This window comes from Pinus tabuliformis, chromosome 8, assembly GCF_031772625.1.
Source record: "Pinus tabuliformis cultivar Carrire ecotype Pingquan chromosome 8, CPIR1, whole genome shotgun sequence".
Classification (NCBI taxonomy): Eukaryota; Viridiplantae; Streptophyta; class Pinopsida; order Pinales; family Pinaceae; genus Pinus; species Pinus tabuliformis.
Genome location: NC_142294.1, coordinates 1629255133 through 1629275972, shown reverse-complemented (window position 1 = coordinate 1629275972; position 20840 = coordinate 1629255133). Strand labels below are relative to the sequence as shown.

The 20840-nt window shown below is 34.8% G+C and overlaps 1 pseudogene; it reads right to left on the bottom strand.

Annotated features, from left to right (window-relative positions):
- Positions 1-2105: 2105 nt before the first annotated feature.
- Positions 2106-4825, bottom strand: LOC149242321 (phospho-2-dehydro-3-deoxyheptonate aldolase 1, chloroplastic-like; annotated as a pseudogene).
- Between the last annotated feature and the right edge of the window lie 16015 nt (positions 4826-20840).

Here is a 20840-nt window from a genome sequence, read left to right as displayed (position 1 = left end):
ATAGGTTTTGCTTCTAGTTTTGCACCAATTTTTACATATGTTTTTGCGTCTTTTTTTGCTTCCAATTTTGTGCCATTATTTGCTTCTAGTTTTGTGCAATCATTTGCATCGGGTTTTACACCATATTTTGCATTCAATTTAGCACCATTTTTTGCATCTAGTTTGTGTCAGCTTTTGCATCTAGTCTTACACCAATTTTTTCTTCTAATTTTGCACCTTTTTTTGCATCCAATTTTGCACCAAATATTGAATATGATTTAGCACAAAATTTCAAATACATTTTTGTGCCCATTTTTTCATCTTATTTTGCACCCCTTTTTACATCCACTTTTGAATTTGTTTTGTCTCCCTTTTTTGCACCATAGTTTGCATCATTTGTTGCATCCAATTTTGCATCGTTTTGAACACCATTTCTCACATCCAATTTTGCATCCCTTTGAGTATGCAAATTTTCATCTAGGTTTGCATGCTATGTTGATCCATGTGTTGCATCCACCTTTTCATCCCATTTTGTGTCTAATGTTACGTTCAATTTTGAGACATTTTTTACGTCTACTTTTGCATTTGTTTTTCACCAAGTTTTGCATCGCTTTTTTCACCTCATTTTGCATCCAACATTGCATCTCAATTTGCATCCAATTTTGAGCCATTTTATGCCCAATTTTGCACCATTTTCTGTGTCTACTTATGTGTCCAATTTTACACCTTTTTTTACATCCATTTTTGCATAATTTTTGTTGTCTAATTTTGAATCCTTTTCAGCATCCAAATCTACATCCTTTTTTCTGCCTCATTTTGTGTCCACATTAACATCTCATTTTGTGCCTAAGTTTGAGTCTAAATTTGCATCTACTTATGCATTATTTTTGGCATCCAATATGGCATCATTGGTTTCACCCTTTTCTTATCCCCATTTTGCATCTTTTTTTTGTCTTTTCTTACATCCATTTTTGTGCCCAATTTTTCATCCAAATTTTACACCATTCATTGCATACTCATTTGGCATCTAAATTTGCATCATTTTTTGCTTATTTTTAGCACCCAACTTGGCATCCTCTTTTGCATCCAATTTTATGTCTAGTTGTTTGTCCCTTTTTGTATCTAGTTTGGTGTCCATTTTTGTGTCCTTGTTTGCACCCAATTTGGTATCCTTTTATATGCCATGTTTGGTTCCCTTCTTTGTGTCTAGTGTTACACCCTTTTTTACTTCTAGTTTAAAACCCATTTTTTGTCCTTGTTTGCATCTTGTTTTGACACCTAGTTTAACATCCAATTTTGCATCCATGGTTACACCACATTTGGCTTCTTATTTAGAGTGTAATTTTCTTTCCATTGATGACCCCCCTCATGGGTTCATTTTACTAATTTCAATTACATAGTGAAATATATTACAGTTTCTAAATATCATTAAAAAAAATATGACAATTCAAATTGATAACATAGTGTTTGTAAAGAAATTTAAGTGAAACTTACAACATCCATCCAAAAAATAGCAATAATATCATATATAATAATTCTACATCAAAATCATTAACAATTTTCAATATACATATATGACTACCAAATCAATACCTAACACAAATATCATTATTCCAAGGTAAATTCACAACATTCATCCAAAAATAGTAATATCATCATACATAATGATTCTCCATCAAAAAACATTGACAATTTTCAAGACATATATATAAAGTAACAAGATAGTACTAGTAATATCATCATGATCTTTAATCAAATCAACTAAAATTCAAATGTCTGATTATCAGATCAAAATCTTTCATGAATATCATTATTCCAAAGTAAATTCACAGTATCTGTCCAAAGATAGTAATATCATCATACATAATAATTCTCCATCAAAATAATGTTGATAATTTTCAATATATATATAAAGTAACAAGATAATAATGATAATATCATCATCATATTTAATAAAATCAACTAAAATTCAATGTATGATAACCAAATCAAAATGTTTCATAGATACCATTATTCTAAGGTAAATTCATAGCATCCATCTAAAAATAGGAATTTCCAAGATCATCAAGATATCACTAGCTAGCACCACCAAGATCATCCTCATGATCATTAACGTGGTCATCATCCTAACCATCATGATCATTTTCATCCACATCATCATCACCAATCTTATAACCATCACCAGCGATATCACCATCCTCATCATCATCGTCTCCTATATTTAATGTATGTTTAGCATAGTCTAGATCATCATCTCTGGGGTCATTACCTATAACATTCTTGAAAAAAAAATCAATATTACATGTTAGTATTAATTCCATAGCACAATGCATATTTTGGTTACAATGCTAACCATAAAATGAGGTAGGATACAATAACATATAGTAGTACTAAAAAATAAAATAAAAATTTGGCTTAAGATATATTGGAGATCCAGTTAAGAGTATGCTTGTAATTCACATTAAGTAGTAGAAGCAATTCTTAATGCATATGAAGTAGGTACCCAATTGTTCTTCATATTCTATTGTGAATGTTTCTTATGAAGACCTAGTGTTTCATGGAAAGACAAAGCATATAAAAAACAAGTAGCACTACATTTGGAAGCTAGTACAAGCTAGTTATCCTCCCTAGTTTATTTGTAGGGATCAATAGCTCACAAACCTTCACCAACTTTGTTGTGTCCATTTTATCACTAGCCTATCAAGTAGAAATCCATACATAAGTTCACAAACAACATGAAGTGCTTCTGAGAAAAAACAAACATGGGGTGCACCCATCTATATAACATTTCAGGAAGAGTTATCTTTGCAAAGTTCAAAGAATTAGAGAAAGTGATGGCCTAACTAAACAACAACTATACAGTAAAAAGGAAACTACCACTGCAACTGGATAATTTTCCACAAAATTTAATGTCAGGAATCAATAAAAACAATCATAACACCAAAATAGTGAGTATCGATCTCATAACACCAAAACCAAAACATTTATTTTATTAGAAATTTAATTTTCGACACTTTATTTCAATGATGTATATTTTATCTAACTAAATTATCAAAAGAGCTTGGCGTTTCCATTTTTTGTTTTATTTTATGAAATTCTTATCCTTAAATCAATAACATAAATCAACATAACAAGGCATCTGCTATGAAATTACAACCAATAGAATTGGGCATTAGCCAACACCCAATTATCACAATGGTCACAAACCTGTTTGGAGTATTAGGCAGGTTATCAAATCGGTCACCTCACACTTCCTGTGGAAAAAAATGATGTATGAGGACGTTTTAACAAATACTCAAAGATATCACTAAAATAAACAAGTTTTCAAATCTAGATGCTATATTGATTCAATTATGAGCTCTATGTGTTTCTCAGGAAAATATTTTGACCTCCCGAACAGATGCTCATTCCAACTTACCTTGGTAGGCAGGGGAAAGTGGAAAAACTAGTAATGACGACTATCATTCTATGTACTCTTTGGTGGCTACAAAACCCTAATAAATAGAAGTAATCATTACTTAATAGAAGTAAACATTATTTAATATGAAACAGGCTATGTCGAATGGTCGACATCCACATAGTGGAAATCTTTCACTGAGTAATATTGGGCTCTGTCAAAATTTGAAACTCAGTTTACTTGCCTAGGGTGCTTGTGAGCAGTTTCATTAGGCTTAGGAGTATAAGGACGGTCCCTTCGACTCAACTCCAAAGCTCCTCGATGACAAGTCGCAGGTATACTAATTACCCTGATTAAAAAAAATAAGATTTTAATGACAGGTTGTCTTAGATTACACAAGACAATGAATGGGCAAGTTGAAACTATGAAAGGCTGATGGTTCCACCCTGCCATGATTTTACCAATTTCCCAACATTCTATGTACTCTATGGAAAATATATTGCTTTGACAACATTGTCCCTGTAGAATCATTATAAAAACACACAAGCCAGAGGCAAACACCATCTACTATGCAACAATTTAATGATTGTTTCTTGAAACTGGGCAGAATTTTTAATGGGCAGGGTGGAAGAATGTATAGATGATTGTCTCCAACCTGCCCATATTTGTTTCGAAGCAATAAACCTTGAGGTTTTCCATAACTGAACAAACAAGAAAAGGTACAGGCATTGAAATTTTGGTAGCTTAAGATCCAAAGGATTAGCAACACCTCTCAAGAACTCAATATGTGCACCATTAGGCTGCCTGGTGCATTCACCAACCCACAATATATGAGTAGAGCAATCATATCATAGTCCAAAAGTGGAATCTTCGCTAGTATTTTCTTGCTCATATGGGAGTAGAAGGCATTCACGAGATGTCTAGAATTCAATGGAATTCATAACAAGATGGTCAACTGTAAGGCCACAGGTAGAGATGAATCCAAGAGCTTTGTCGATGTGATGGGAAAGCTCCATATATACTTGAAACACACACACATATTCAAGAATAGAGAACAAGAATATATAGATTAATTCCAAAAACTTTGTAATGCTTTGCAAAATTGTAAATGAATTTTGAAAGCTTTTGCAAGGCCTGGTGAAAATCTTACTTCTCCCCTTGCTCGCTGTTAGAGGTGAAATCCAAATTCCACTGAATAACACGTTGCATTGTTGCATAACCTCATGTTGCAAACACCCAAATAAGGTTGAGGGTTGCAACAACTTGGAAAAAAGCATAAACCATACTTTGAGGATTTAGCTGTCGAGCTTTCAGGTTGAAAGTATCATTGTTAATATTATCTCCTTTGTAACTTGGTAGTTTCACACCATCCACAGTTTCAAAATCATATGATCTGGGTTTAGAAAATTGCCCAGCCATTCGCCCCACCTTAGACAGAAGAAAAATCATTGTTATCTAAGCCTCTATTACCACTGCAAATTCAACATTGCACCAAAGAAAACTCTTCCTGAACATTGCAAACTGTCCATGATTCCTTGAAAACATAGTGGTTTGTTCGTGATTCATTCACTTTCAATGCCTCCAAGAAATTGGAAATATACTCTGAAAAATCTAAAAGAACACCCTTCATAGAGTCAACTTCACTATGCTAGTTGTTCACAAAACTATTGATAATCAAATCAATGTATGAAAAAATTAAAAGAGTTTTTCATTATGGATGATCACCCACCAATTTCCATTTCTCCATTGATCTAATTGGTAAGTTGGAGCACTTACCATGACAGTGAACCAGACTCAAAACTCTGCGGGGAAGAAAATATTTTGGTTCCTATGACCAAGACTGGTGCAAGTTCTAGGGACAAATAACTCATGATTTTATAGGAATCAATGGATACAGGTAGGTTCATGCAGTGAGAAATTTGATAGAATAGATACCCCTCAGCTGTAGCATCTAGGATGACAACAAATCTCACTGTGCAAAAGAAAACAAGACAACCATTTACCTATAAAAAGGAAAAATTATCATCCACCCTACAAAACAAGCAATAGTTTGCCATTAATACACTAGTTTTTCACAATGGCATATATGCCTTTAAAGATCAAAGTCAGAACCACCATGAAAGTCACAACACAAGTAAAATATCATGTTATGGGGAAATTTATACAATTTTCCTCACCAACCATAAGTTTCTCCTTGCAATGAGATCAAATCACTATTCCACGATGTTGTGTGTTTTATTCCACAATTTGAACCTTCTGCAAGTAACATTGTATTTGTCTTGATTTGGGACTGGTCAGGCTCCCAGTTAGTTTCCTAGATCTCACTTGTTTAAGATATTTATAAATTTAAACCAAGGCTTGCTTGGATGTCTCTCACAGAATCCCAATTATAGTCTTTGGTTCTCTATGCTTTCCTTTTCCATGTTTGTTGTCACACAACTTCGAGAGTCTTGTAGATGCTCCACAGATAAACCACCACATTTCTAATTAAATAGATGCAAAATTGACATCTCATGAAATCAATTGATGTAAAAATTTCACTTCATATAAAACAACAATCAAGTTCCTATGAACCACTACTTTGCAGACTATCCATTTTTCCGTTCTCCAAATTTTAGTTATTGCATCAAGAGGGAAAATACCATGAAAGAAACTCTAACAAAGTAGATATATGGGCAAGGTAATTTAAGGTTGTGATTCCATTGGATACCTTATTGTTTACTGCTTACAAGAGCATTTCAGGTGGTCGTGTTCCATAATAATATCTGCAATAAACCATAAAACTCCCTGCTAGAAGGAGGACAAGTTCACAACGAACAAATGTCCAACACCCATCCTGAAATGATCAAAGCAAAGGACACTCCAAGACAATCTTGAGAATACAAAATATTAGCATCCAAATGCAATGAATGAAAGTATATTCCTTAACAATTATAAAAATATTATATGACATATTTGAGCCATCCAATACGCCTAACAATTTGTTAAAATAATGAATTAATAAGAAAAGGTCTTGCTGCCATGATTATCAAGAAACATTGATTTTTCGATGTCTTCAAATAAGCAACTTGAAAACGTCCTTTTTCCATAGTTGAACTCGTACTAATGTTTAGTCTGAATAAAGATGAGCCTGAACTTCATTCAAAATACCTCAAAAACTGTACCAAGGAATCTCAACAACATAAATACTTTTGGTTGGACTTTTCTGGAGTAACTTCATGCAAAGAGATGTTGATGACATTTCAGACCATCAATTTGTGGTCCATCTTCAGCATAAATAATGTAATCAAATATTTCTTTACAAGATGGTGCCCTTCTTAAACCTAGTAAGATTTAGGTTCTAACTTGAAGAAGGGAAAGAATTTTGTATATGCTTGCTTATGAGAGGCATCCAATTGCCATAATCCAAGGTATAGTATTACTTTAAACATCATTCGATGACCTAAATTTTCAAGCCTGGGAATAAATACCTGCAAATGAAAAAATTTAGATTCATGGATGAGTAGTCCAAATCCTATCTGCAAAATCTAGGCTTGCTAACAGCTATTGTTGTTGGACAAACATACAGTTTACCATGAATGAATAATTATTTTTAAGCTCCATTCTTGTCATGGAAAAGTAATGAAAACATCTAACACAATAAGCTATGGGAAATGCTATAAAATCTCAAAATCAAGATTGCCAATAGAAACACATATATGAAACACACAATTCACCAGGAAAAAATGACCATACCAAGTGGAACTAGGTGATCAAAATAGAAACTAGGTTCAGACAAAAAATTACTTCAACTAAACAACAAACTGACACCTCTTAAGTCTTAAAAAAATTTCATTGATTCTATGAGATTCACTTTAGATCCTTCTTTACATAGATCACAAGAAACCAACTATCCTTAAAACAAGAAACACTCAATTTTCATGAATGTATCATAATTTATAAAGGAAATAATTCAAAAAATGTTGAAAATACACCATAGAAGATAAAACCACAATACACTTGAACTGTCACTTTAAGAAAATAACCCTCGAGCTGAGTCTACTGACTAATATTTTTAGCTGATAAAATGTAAAAAGAGAGAGTCAACTTACATGCTAAAAAGGACAATTTCCTCTGAGTGTTGAACATCAATGTTGTCTACTTGGTTGGAGCCACAACACATCAATTTTTGCGATGTCACCTAAACAGGAAAGTAAGACAAACCTCTTTACCAAATAAAAATTGTAGGTTGTGCCCTTTGCCAACTTGCTTAAAACAAAGATGAAAAGCAACCATGTCAATCCTTCTCGAAATCCCTTCGTCATGGATATTTCTAATGAGTTCTTCGATAAACTCTAGGATTCCAACTAGATTATACTTCTAATTCCCGTTTACTATTTATTTTCTAAGCGAATACATTGTGAACCCTGTGGTACCTATATTGTGGTTATAGTTATAAGAATCCTTCACTTCTCTAAATTTAGAACTTCCATTCCAAATTCTATAGTGGGAGCATAATCTCTAGACTTCAGAAAATGGAGGAATGAAAATATTGTGATTTAAGAGCTAAGGAAGTAACTCCAGTCATTGCCTTTCAAGTCATGAGCATAATTATTCAGAAGCATCATTAACATCTTGAACTACATCTGAAGAGGGATTGGATACAACTATCGCTCCAGGGTCATCAATTTCATCTTTCCATCATGCATATGCAAACACAACAGAGAGTAAGAATCATGGATAATCATCTACACGAAAAAGATGAAGGTGGGCTTGATATAATACATTCTACCTACTTTGAGAGAGAAAATTTGATGCATTATCACAAGCAAATAGAACTTTTAATTCAAATTGATCAATTGTTTCAATTCTTTTATTCACATAATCATGATTTTCCCTTATCCTTGCACCACTTTGACCTTGAGTCATATGAAGTAAGGACCCTTCTACACCATCTCCCATCACTCTTTTGATATCACCACTATTACCATCTTCCTTTCTTGGCTTGACATAAGAAATATTCCCCTCAAGGATTCCATTTGAAACCTTGCAAGGACTATCAGTATTACATTTGAATTCATTCTTTTGTATAGTGTCAGGAGTAGACTCAAAACGTGCCTCTGGTTGACTAGTATTTAAAAGTCCTCTATGTTTTATTTTTGTTATAATACTTCCTTCCAGTGAAAGATGTTATGGAAATCTAGCTAAAACATTACTTAAAGACACAGACACTAACCCAATAAAAAAATCATCATTGGAAACACTTTCTAGATAGTAGCCAGACTCATTCTCTCCCATCGTCATGAATACTGGTACTGTATTGTTTTTATCACTTTTTGAACTATCCATTTCTGAAAATTTAAATTATGAACCATACTGATATACTATTGGGATTCCCTTACCAATCGGCCCACTTGAGCCTACATATGATGCCATATGTACATCCATATCTTTCTCTGCTACACTCCCAGTATCCAAAGTATCATCTTTGGAATTTTGAGATTTTGCAGCCATGCAAGAGTCCGAAATTGATATTTGTTGCATTTTTTTTGTCCACATTTTGTATCCATTTGCTATAGCTAACACATTTTGGCCAACTGTTATGTCCCTATATTTATCAAACATGATTAAGTTTAGAAATAAGATTTCTTAAAACATATAAATACAATGGCAGAGTTCAAACAACACCATACACTATTAAGCATACTTCTTTCGGATAACTTCTTCTTCCTCAACAATCTCCTTACGACAACAAAGAGCTTCTGCATCCTTATCAACTATGTTAGAAAATTATATATTACAAAGCAATGGAACACATAAAATATTGCAGAAATATAAACACAGAAAACGCATAAAACAAGAGAGACACAGACATACATGGTTCACCTAATTTGGGCTATGTCCATGAAGAAATAGCTAGTCCTTCCTTTTATATTATCTAGCAAAATGAAGAGATACAACCTACAACAAACCCGTTGTAATTCCCTCTTCACTCTCACACAATATCCTCTCTATTTCTCATTCAGAATACACATATGTCTAGCTGCAATATAATTCCCTCATATGTAGCGAGGGGTTTCCTTCTAAGGAAAAAAACCCTAAATTAAACATAACTTCTATCATCATATTTCTGCATAATGAACAACCCAGATTGACTACGAAATTACAACATTTTACAAGGAAATTTTACATCTATTTTTAGCTTCGGGGGCACTGACCCCAATCCCTTGCCCGGGGGGGGCTCTAAAGAATCGTCATCACCCCGTCTAGACCCCCCTGGCGGCATGCAAAAACGGGTGGCATTGCCTCCATAATATGAAATGGGGTCCAATGTGGCGATAGCTCTAAATAAAGAAGATAATCAAACTCCACACCCAACAATCTCCCACTTGGAGACTGATTATAGCAACTCCACCATTGCTTCATTTGTTGGACAATGACTCCACTTTGGACTTTGTTGTTTCTCATCTCCATCGTCATACTTGAATACCAATTGAAACCGAGAAGAATCTTAGTTTCTCCCTAGTTACGACTTTTTTTAACATATCTGCAGGATTTTAGCTAGTGTGTATCTTTTCCAACTTCAACTGTCCATCTTCCAACACTGACTATATGAAATTGTACTTGAGTTGTATATATTTAGTCTTGGAATGAAATGCATAGTTCTTTGCAAGATGTATGGCACTCTGGTTGTCACTGTATAACTTGCCCAACTCCAGCTTCTTACCCAATTCATCCATAAACCTTTGGAACCAAAACATTTCTTTACTAGCCTCTATAGCAGCGACATACTCTGCTTTCGTCGTTGAGAGTGCAACAACACTTTGCAGTTTTGAAACCCAACTGACAGTTGTTCCACCTACAATAAACACATACCCTGTGATGCTCCTCCTGTTATCTCTATCACCCACCATATTTGCATCAACATATCCCTGTAGAGCAATGTTTGAACCACCAAAACATAATTCTTGATTTGTGGTACCTCTCAAATACATTAGAATCCACTTCACTACCATCCAATGTTCTTTTCCTGGATTGTTCATGTACTTGCTTACAACTCCCACTACATGTGCAATATCAGGCCTTGTGCAGAACATTGCATACATTAAGCTTCCAACCACTGATGCATATGGAACTTTAGACATATAAGCCATTTCTTCCTGAGTCTTGGGACACATCTCCTTACTTAGTCTGAAATGGCTATCCAAAGGTATACTAACTGGTTTTGCATTCTACATATTAAATCTTTTCAACGCCTTTTGTATGTACTCACTCTAAGACAATGTTAATTTGAGATTCTTCCTGTCTCTAGTTATTCTCATACCAAGGATTTGTTTTGCAGCACCCAAATCCTTCATTGCAAATTAATTTGCCAATTTTCTTTTAAGCACATTTATTTCCTGCATGTTAGAACCTGCAACAAGCATGTCATCTACATACAATAACAGTATAATATAGTTGCCAACATTTTTCCTTTTGAGATAAACACAATGATCAGAGTGACATCTAGTATAACCTTGTTCAGACATAAACCTATCAAATTTCAAATACCATTGCCTTGGAGCCTGTTTTAAGCCATACAATCTCTTCTTCAACCTGCACACTAGTTTCTCCTTCCCTTTTACCTCATATCCTTGTGGATGCTGCATATATATCTCTTCCTCCAAATCCCCATGGAGAAAGGTTGTCTTTACATCTAACTACTCAAGATGCAAATCTTCAGCAACTATTAGACTTAAAATAGTTCTGATTGAAGTCATTTTAACAACAAGAGAAAATATCTCATCAAAGTCTATGCCCTTTTTCTGTGCAAAACCCTTCACCAAAAGTCTAGATTTATACCTTTTTCTACCTCCATCTTCTTCCTTCAACTTGTAAACCCATTTATTCTGCAATGTTGTTTTACCTGCAGACAACCTGACCAAGTCCCAAGTCTGGTTATGTACTAAGGAGTCCATCTCTTCTTTCATGGTTTGCTCCCATTTCTTCCTGGTTTCTACCTGCATTTCTTCTTCATAAAATTCTGGTTCACCAAAATTAGTCAACAATACATAATATAATGAATGAGAGTATCGTTCAGGGGGTCTACTTATCTTGGTAGATATTCTAACACCACTTTCAGGTGTTTGAGCTACTTGTTGCTATTGTGGTTGCAGTTGTTGTTGTTCTGACTGTTGATCATTATGATTCTCAGGCACCTTCGCTTTTTTTGTGATCTCATCAAGCACTGTGTATTCCTTGTTTTGTTTTTCATGTTTCTTTTCCTGCATCAGATTCTTATAAAAAACCTTTTCATTGAATATGACATCTCTTCTCCTAATGATTTTGTGTTTTTCATAATCATAAAAGCAATAACCAAAATCATTAACACCATATCCAATAAAGGTACATTTCTTTGATTTTTCCTCAAGATTTGTTCTATTTTCTTTATTAATGTGGACAAAGGCTTCACAATCAAAAGTCTTCAAAAATGAGTAGTTTACCTTTTTACCTATCCATGCCTCCTCTGTAATACCACCATCCAAGGAACTTGAAGGCCCTATGTTTATTAGATAAACAACAGTATCTACAACATCTACCCAAAATTTTAAAGGAAATCATGCATTCAATCTCATGCACCTTGCACGCTCCATGATTGTCCTATTCATCCTTTCTGACACACCATTTTCTTCTAGTGTTCCTAGAAATGTCTTCTCTCTGCGAATTCCATTCTTTGAACAATACATATCAAACTCTTTGCTGCAAAATTCACCTCCATTTTCTGATTTGAGACACTTCAACCTTTTTCCCATCTCATTTTCAACCAAAGATTTCCATTTATTAAAAGTATCAAATACATCAGATTTATTTTGAATACAATAAATCCGGGTTTTTCTGGTTGCATCATCAATAAAAGTAACATAATAACGAGAGCCATCGAGAGATGATACCTGAGCATGTTCCCATACATCTGTATGCACAAGATCTAATTTTTCGCTCTTCTTTTCTTTCCCAACTTTGAGGAATCTGACTCTCTTTTGTTTTCCATAAACACAATTCTCACAAAATTCCAAATCAACATGCTTCAAACCTGGCAACAAATTTCTTGAGTGAAGAATCTACATCCCCTTCTCACTCATGTGCATGAGCCTATGATGCCACAATGTTGTATCTTCTCCTGTAGAGGTTAAAGCATTAACAGAATTAGAAATACCATTGCATAAATACAATGTACCAACCTTTTCTCATTTTGCTATTATGAGGGCTCCTTTAGTGACCTTCCAGGTTTTATCTGTAAAAGTAGTTACACAACCTTCACCTCCCAACTGCCCTGTTGAAATTAGATTTTTCTTTAGATCTGGAACATGCCTTACCTCCTTCAATAGCCATTGATTTCCATTCTGCTATTTTATGAATATTGTACCCATTTCAATGATTTTACAGGGTTTATCATCACCCAATCAAACCTGTCCAAAATATCCTTGAACATAATCATGAAAATGTTTCCTATCAGGTGTGGCATGGAATGAGGCCCTTGAATCTACCACCTAGTCATCAATAATATTTTCTAATGAAAGTATCAAAGCATCTTGCAACACATCACCTGTCACATTCACTTCATGATTGTTTTCTTGCTACACGTCTCCTTCTTTTCCCTTCCGAGACTTGCAGTATTTCTTCAGGTGTCCTTTCTTCCCACATTTCCAGCACACTATCCCGATCTGGACTTGGATCATCCTTTCCTTGACTTATTGCGATATCCTAGGCTCTTTCCTCTTTCCATTTTTCTTCCCCTAATCTCTATAGTCAAAGCATTACCTGATGTCTCACCAGAGATTTTCCATTGCATTTCCTCACTAAGGATTGCACTGACAACATCATCAAACTTTAAAGTACTAGATTCAGAGACAGAGTTACTAATGGCCATAACTAAACCATTCCAACTTTCTGGCAATGAGCATAGAAATAACATAGCCCTAACTTCATCATCAAAATTTACCCGTACAGAACTTAACTGTCTAGTAACTATATTAAATTCATTTAAATGATCAACAACATATCCACCTTCTCACATCTTCATATTAAATAAATGCTTCATAAGAAATAACTTATTTCAGGCTGAGGGTTTTTCATATATTTTTTCCAGTGCTGACATTAAACCCTCTGTTGTCGTTTCCTTTAAAATATTAAAGGCTTCCAACGTCACTAGGCACAACCACATTGTTCCAAGTGCCTTTCTGTCGAGGATATCCCATTGTGTCTGTCATACTTGTCGGTTTCTTTGTTTTTCCGCTCAATGGTAGGTACATATCTTTTTGATACAAGTAATCTTCCATTTGCATCTTCCACAGCTCGTAGTTTTGGCCGTTAAATTTTTCGACCCTAAACCTACCATCTTTTGCCATTGATCCCACTCGAACTAGGAACCCTTCTCTCCTGTGATTTTATCAGCCAAATAGACATTCGGCTCTGATACCAGTTATTAGAAAATTATATATTATAGAGAAATGGAACATATAAAATATTGCAGAAATATAAACAAAGCAAATGTATAAAACAAGAGAGACACATATATACATGATTCACCGAATTTGGGCTACGTCCATAGAGAAACAGCTAGTCTTTCCTTTTATATTATCTAGTAAAATGAAGAGATACAACCTACAACAGATCCGCTGTAATGCCCTCTTCGCTCTCGCACAATCTCCTCTCTCTTTCTCGCTCAGAATACACATATGTCTAGCCGCAATACACTTCCCTCATATATAGAGAGGAGTTGCCTTCTAGGTAAAAAAACCATAAATTAAACATAACTTATACCATCATATTTTCGCCTAATGAACGGTCCAGATTGACTACGAAATACCCTGAATAAATAATATAATACAAAATTGGTTCCAATGTAGCGATACCTCTAAATAAAGAAGATAATCAGGCTCCACACCCAACAAGCTATCCATCCCTTGGCCTACCAAAATAAAAACTTTCAATCTTTTAAAAATGTGAAGTATATAAAAAATAATTCGTTAACTGCATTAATTAAAACATGTCATCTTCAAAACACCTATGTTTTGTATTTCACATAGACCTCAATTATCAATTTCTGCTCAACCAAGAAACCCAAGGGAAGCAACCAAATTCTTCACTTCTGGTCCAACATTTCCTGCTTCTCCTTCAAATACAAGCCTTTGTACAAACATAGATGATCCTGCACATAAAAAGGTCATTTCACTTGCATCATCCAATTTGTTGAATAGATATCCATTTTGCAAGTGAAAGGGCCCACCATGCATTACATCATCATGTTCCTTTGCATTGAAACTTCATAATCATTATAGATTTTGTTGTTCAAAGACAAAATATAAAAGTTTTCAATGGAATATACCCAAACAAGTCAAGATTTAGATTATATTTCTCAATTTGGACAAATTGTGTAATTTGGTATTCCTTCAATTTAAAAGAGTCTCGACTGTTTTAGGAACTTTCTCGACTTGACTATCATAAAAACATATGCTCTCCTTTCTAAAGACAATTCCCTATTTAGTTAGCTTTAACACACTAAACATGATGCCATACCTCTGGTTGAACTTATAAAGTGCTATCTGCAAAGCCTTTTACTTCAATGAGTGACTGCAATTATTATTGATCCATGCATGAAGGCAACATTAATTTTATGCATCTCTTGATATCCCTAACAAATTGGCCTACATCACATCGAAACTAATATATGCAAGACATCTTATAGTCTTCTAAAAAATTGTGACAAATGCTCATGGGATTTCACTAAGCATAGAGAGACAACAAACCTTATATTAATCAAACTCATATTCTGTACAAAAATTAAGAGATTGACTTTGCATGCTTTATATTCTAGATAAATGTATACTGACTTGTAAAGTATCAAGCACCTACTACACTTTCAAAGTGCACAAAACTTTCAATCCATTAGAAAAAAATATCATTTATTGTCAATGGGATTGTAGGTTAGTGGTGAAGTATGGGGCAAGTCAGGCCACCCACCAAGGTTGAATTCCTCCAAGGACATAAATAAGCAGTTGGAGCCAGGTACAGATCCTAGGTAAATTTGATGAAACACTACCCTCCCTATTGTAGCAGTCACATAACGAAAGTTCCCATGATCATCAATTCATCAATTGAGGACCCTTTTGCCTAAAAGCATTGAGGAGATAGAGATCACTAGAAACTAATAGGGAAGATAGTGAATGAATAAAGTGCATAGTGGTAGTATCTCTTGAATACCTTTGTAGTATCTCCACCATCTTACCAAATAGCCTAAATGACATTTTGCACCACTGCTATTGTTGAGGGGCTGAAAGATGGAATTAATCAAGTAGCTCAACCTAGAGGGTTATCACATGGTTTGGCATTGGAGAATTGTTATCTTTTGAAGGAGTGCCAAAAAAAATCTAGTTAGGATAACCCAAAAAGATAGAGAGGCTCCTTCCAAAATCCTTGAATAGGCAATAATATCTCACTTGTATCTCATAGTATATGAGGCACTGAAAAGTAAAATAATCCTTGGTCTCAACTTCCTAGATTGTACATATATGAAATTATTATCATGAGGGATATGATGTATGGTCTTAATCTTGAGCTAGAGGTATCACACTTTCATTGGACCAATGGAAATATCAGGACATGAGACCAATGCTATTTTACTTTCCAAATAAAGAAAGCATAAACCTTTATTAAATCAAAGGAGTACATCCAAAAGCAATGTCCCTACGGTGTTGTCCAAAAATGAGACGGATTTTCAAGCTGGAATTTGTCTTTCAAGGAACAAGTTTTGCAAAGGCGGCACTGGTATTTTCTTCATATACATTGAAAGAGCCTTGATAGGTTGTGTAAAGTAGTAGCTTGTAAGCTTCTATTTGGCCTCAAAGAAATATTCTGAAAACCTACAATCATTAGATATGGACTGAAAACAATCATGTTCAACGAGAGTAATCTTGAACTAGTATTCAATTTGCCTTAGTGGATGGATTTCTTACCCACCCATAGTTGATCCTTTGATCGGTAAGGAACCATGTTCTCTTCTGTGTTCTTGATTAGAGACAATATCATCTTCTTGGTTATACTATGTAGATGTGGTGAAAGGATACAAAAGTGAAGTGTTCTTAAGTTATTCTATAAACTAGAGGCACCCCTGCAATTGAACACTTTCTTATTTTTGGAGATTTGCATCGAGCCAATAACCATTTTGGAGTCCCCATATATATTTAGGCTTCTGAGACCTCCTCCTCTTGCTAATTTCATTAGGATCGTGGTAGCCTTCACTTCTAAAAAAATATTTGTGGCAGCACCTAATCCACATTTAAAGTTCATTACGATGGTGGTAGCCTTTACTTCTACAAAAAAATATGTGGAAACACCTAATCAACATTCAAAGGATATTGGCTTTGTGTTCAGATTCTCTAGAATAATCAGAATCCCCCCACCTCCACTCTATTTTGAGTCTTTGCATGCTGCCTCATCAAAGAATCCATGAGGAGTATTAAAGTTTAGGAGAGATGTCAGGGGCTGCTATATTTCTTTAGTTTTTCTTGCTTTGAGACTTTTTGGTAGCAAAAGTAGGCTCTCTTTGATGATATTCTCATTTTTAGCAAGAATATGGAGGAGCATTTTCATCATTTGAAAATTGTTTTAGAACTCCTACGACTTGACTCTATCTGCAAAAGAATCGAAGTATGAGATTGCAAAGAGATAGAGATGACCCAACAAAGATTCCAACCATTATTGATTGGCCCACTCCAAAGAATGTGTTGCATACTTATGTAATTGGGAGACATCATATGTAGGGGCAGAGTTAGTGCTGACCCAAGTATGCTTCAGGCCATTATTGATTGGCCTACTCTAAAGAATGTGACATAGTTAAGAGGGGCTTAATGGGCTATGCAACTTCTACATATAATTTATTAGGGATTTGGATGCCTCATGGAACTCCTATCTGATCTCACAAAGAAGGACCAGTTCAAATGGATAGAGGCAACAAAGTCTTCCTTTCAACATACGAAGGGGGTAATGACTTCCATCATTGTACTAGCACTCCTAGATATCTCACAACCCTTTATAGTTGAACGTGATGCTTCCAGCATTAGCATAGGGGTTATCCTCATGGAAAATTAATGGACAATTGCCTTTCAGTGGAAAATTGTATAATAAGTAGAAGTTCTTATCAATCTATGATAAAGAAATGTTGTTTCTTATTAATGTTCTAGAAAAGTTCAAACAATATTTGTTGGGAATCATTTCATTATTTAAACAAACCACCATTGTTTGAAGTATTTCTTATCACAAAATGAGTTGAGTGAGTAACAAGCCAAATGGGCAAGCTAATTACAAGGTTTTGACTTTGAAATTCATTACAAGAAGAGGTAAACAATGTGGTTGCAGACTCCTTATCCCACCTGCCAGAACTAAAGTAATATCTACTATAGAACCATGGTGGAAAGAAAAGATATTGGCTGAATATGCCAAAGATGAGAGGGTTGTTTCCCTTCTACATGCTCTCGTAAGGACACAAAAAGAGAACATGAATACCTTCTCAGGTGATATGATTTTTTATAAGCATTTCCTTTATCTTGTGTCCAATTCTAGATTTTATGGAGAGTGTCTTGATATAATTCCATTCCTCACCTGTTGTTAGTCATGGTAACTTTTTTAAGACCTATTACGGTATAAAGAGTATATTCTTTTAGAAGGGGCTTAAAGGATATATGAAAAGTTTTGTAGCTTCATATGAAACATCTTGAAGGGATAAAACAAATATTGTAAAGTCCAAAATCGTTGTAACCTTTGCCCATTTCCAGTGAAAAGTGATAATCCATTATTATGAACTTCATTACTGGGTCACTCCAGGTGGGAGGAAAAAAACTATTTTTTGGTAATTGATCAATTGGTTAAGTGTGACCATTTTGTTTCAATGAATATTTCTAGCAAAGCCTCAAAGGTTGTTGAATTGTTAATGCAACATATCTATAGGTTGCATGAGCTTCCAAAGAATATTGTTAGTGATCATGACTTGAAATTCATAAGCAACTTTTGGAGGTGTTGTATAAACTTATTGGTACCACCTTGAAGCCAAATACCAATGATCATCCTCAAAGGGATGGATAGACAAATATTGTGAACAAGCTACTAGAGGGGTATTGGAGAAACTATGTTGTACAGAACCAAGCTTCCTGGCCAAAATTGTTGCACTTGGAAGAGAATTGGTACAATACAATATACCACATAGCCATTGGAATGTCACAATTTAAGGCCCTCTATAATTATGCCATTCTTTTGCTAATTTATTTAACTACTCAAGACACCGAAGTGCCAATTGTTAGAGATTTATTGGAGAATAAAAGCCATCAAATATTGAAGCAACTAAAGCAGAACATCAAATTGGCCCAAGATGGGATGAAGTCCCACTAAAACCAACAACACAGTCAACATGAATTTAAGTGTAGATTGTGTCTTCTTGGGACTAAGAATGTTATAAGAAGATATCTTTCAAAGGTAAAGGGGTGGAGAAACAAGGGCATGCATACTATGGGCCTTATAAGGTTCTAGAAAGTATGTGATAGGTGGCATGTATTGTTGAACTACCAATAGGATCAAGAGTGCATACCACATTTCATGTCTCATGCATAGGGAAAAAAACTAACATTTCAAATATCTTTCCTTCCCTCAATAATCAAGTACAAGTTCTTTTGATTCTGATCTGGAAACTTAAGAGAAGACATTGAGGACTAATGCTTTGTTAGAATACCTCATTCAGAAGAAGGATTTTCCATTGGAAGAAGATATGAAGGCCTTAAAATATCATGAAGGGAGATGAAAAGAAACCTTTAATAGACACTGCGAAAGTTGAATCACAAGTAACTCACCAGAATGTGGAGGAGGGCACCCAACTAAAACCTGATCTAAGGCAACATTTGCAAGAATACAGGACTTCTGAGATCACAACCAAAATAGAGCAAAGGCCCAAGTATTCTAGATAGCCCATGTTATAAGTTCAAATTGCTAAACTTGATGCAATAGATCTGTATTAGGGTAAGGATAATTCCAAAAAATAACTCAATCTACTTCCTTAGAGTGACTTACAACTGAAATATCCGTACCAAGAGAAAGGAGGAGCACTACAGAGAAAAATAGTCTCCAAGTCCAGAGGAAAATATTGTGTGTGCATAGAATGATTCAATAAAGTTTCAACTACCAAAATAGAATAACCACTGGCAACAGGAGGGGTCTGAGATGCAGAATGTGTCGCATGAGGAGGAAATCCTATATGAATTCCAAGATACAATTTTCTCTATTCTCATCCATAGTTTGGCATGAAAACAGAGGAAGAGAAAGGTCATAGGACTCACTTGAACATGAAAATCCAATGTGAACCTCGGGTAAAATGAAAGAGGAGAAGAAGAGAGCACATGCTTACATGCTCTTCTCACAGTTTCAATATTTTCCAAGAACAATATGTTAGTAAGGCCATTTACTAGCCAAAAGCCTGATATGGGACACACTCTTTGATGGAATGGAGGACACATACAAGTAGAAGTAGACAATTAGTATGACCATGAACCTTGATGACACATCAATCTGCTTCAGCTAAACATCCAAGAGTTGGCATTCAACATGGTAACATATCAATAAGCTCAATCATAGATCTATAAAGGCTAGATGACTCATCAGATAAGATTCCCTGTATCTAACTATGCAATCTTATGACTTATGGACAAGACCATTTTACTAGGACAACATGAAACTATTCCACCAACCTGAGTGGGTAATGTTAAGATATAAATTCACTCCCTGACTTAAATCATGCAATAAGCTGAGTGTCATACAAGATCACATTATTTTGCTAAGAGTTTAGAATCCAGATATATCCTTTTTCTCTTTTTCATCAGGAATGGATGGCCTTTGTTGTGATTTTTACATCAGGAATGAATGGCCTTCATTGTGATTTATACAAGGCCATGTTGGACATAATACAAGATGATTTCTATTATTTGACAACTGAAGAATTATCTTCTATAAGGCTATCTAAATCTCTCAATCAAGGCCTTAGTAAACTCATTACCATGAATGTAGCTAAGGGCACCATTAGAGGTTGGAGGCTCATTACTTTCCTTGGTGACCTACACTAAAAGATGCTTATTTTCTTGCATTCTTCACCTGTGTTGGAGCAGAAAAAGAATGAAAGTCACTAGAAAAATATGCATGCCATCAGGATTAGAGAATGGCCAATGCAAACGAAGTCAGTTCCATGGAGCACATGGTTATGTATTGGGATAATAAGGCATATGTATATGATAATTTGAAAGGAGTACCATGTCTTCTTAGATTACATAACTTCTAATCTAGTTAATCTTAGCTTGAAAAAATTGTTAGATGGGATAAGCAACTATCAACCAACACAAAAAATGTTAATGGGATTTCAGCTTTCAAGGGCTTTTCTAGAAGTTGGTCCATTCAATCATGATAGCTAAATGGA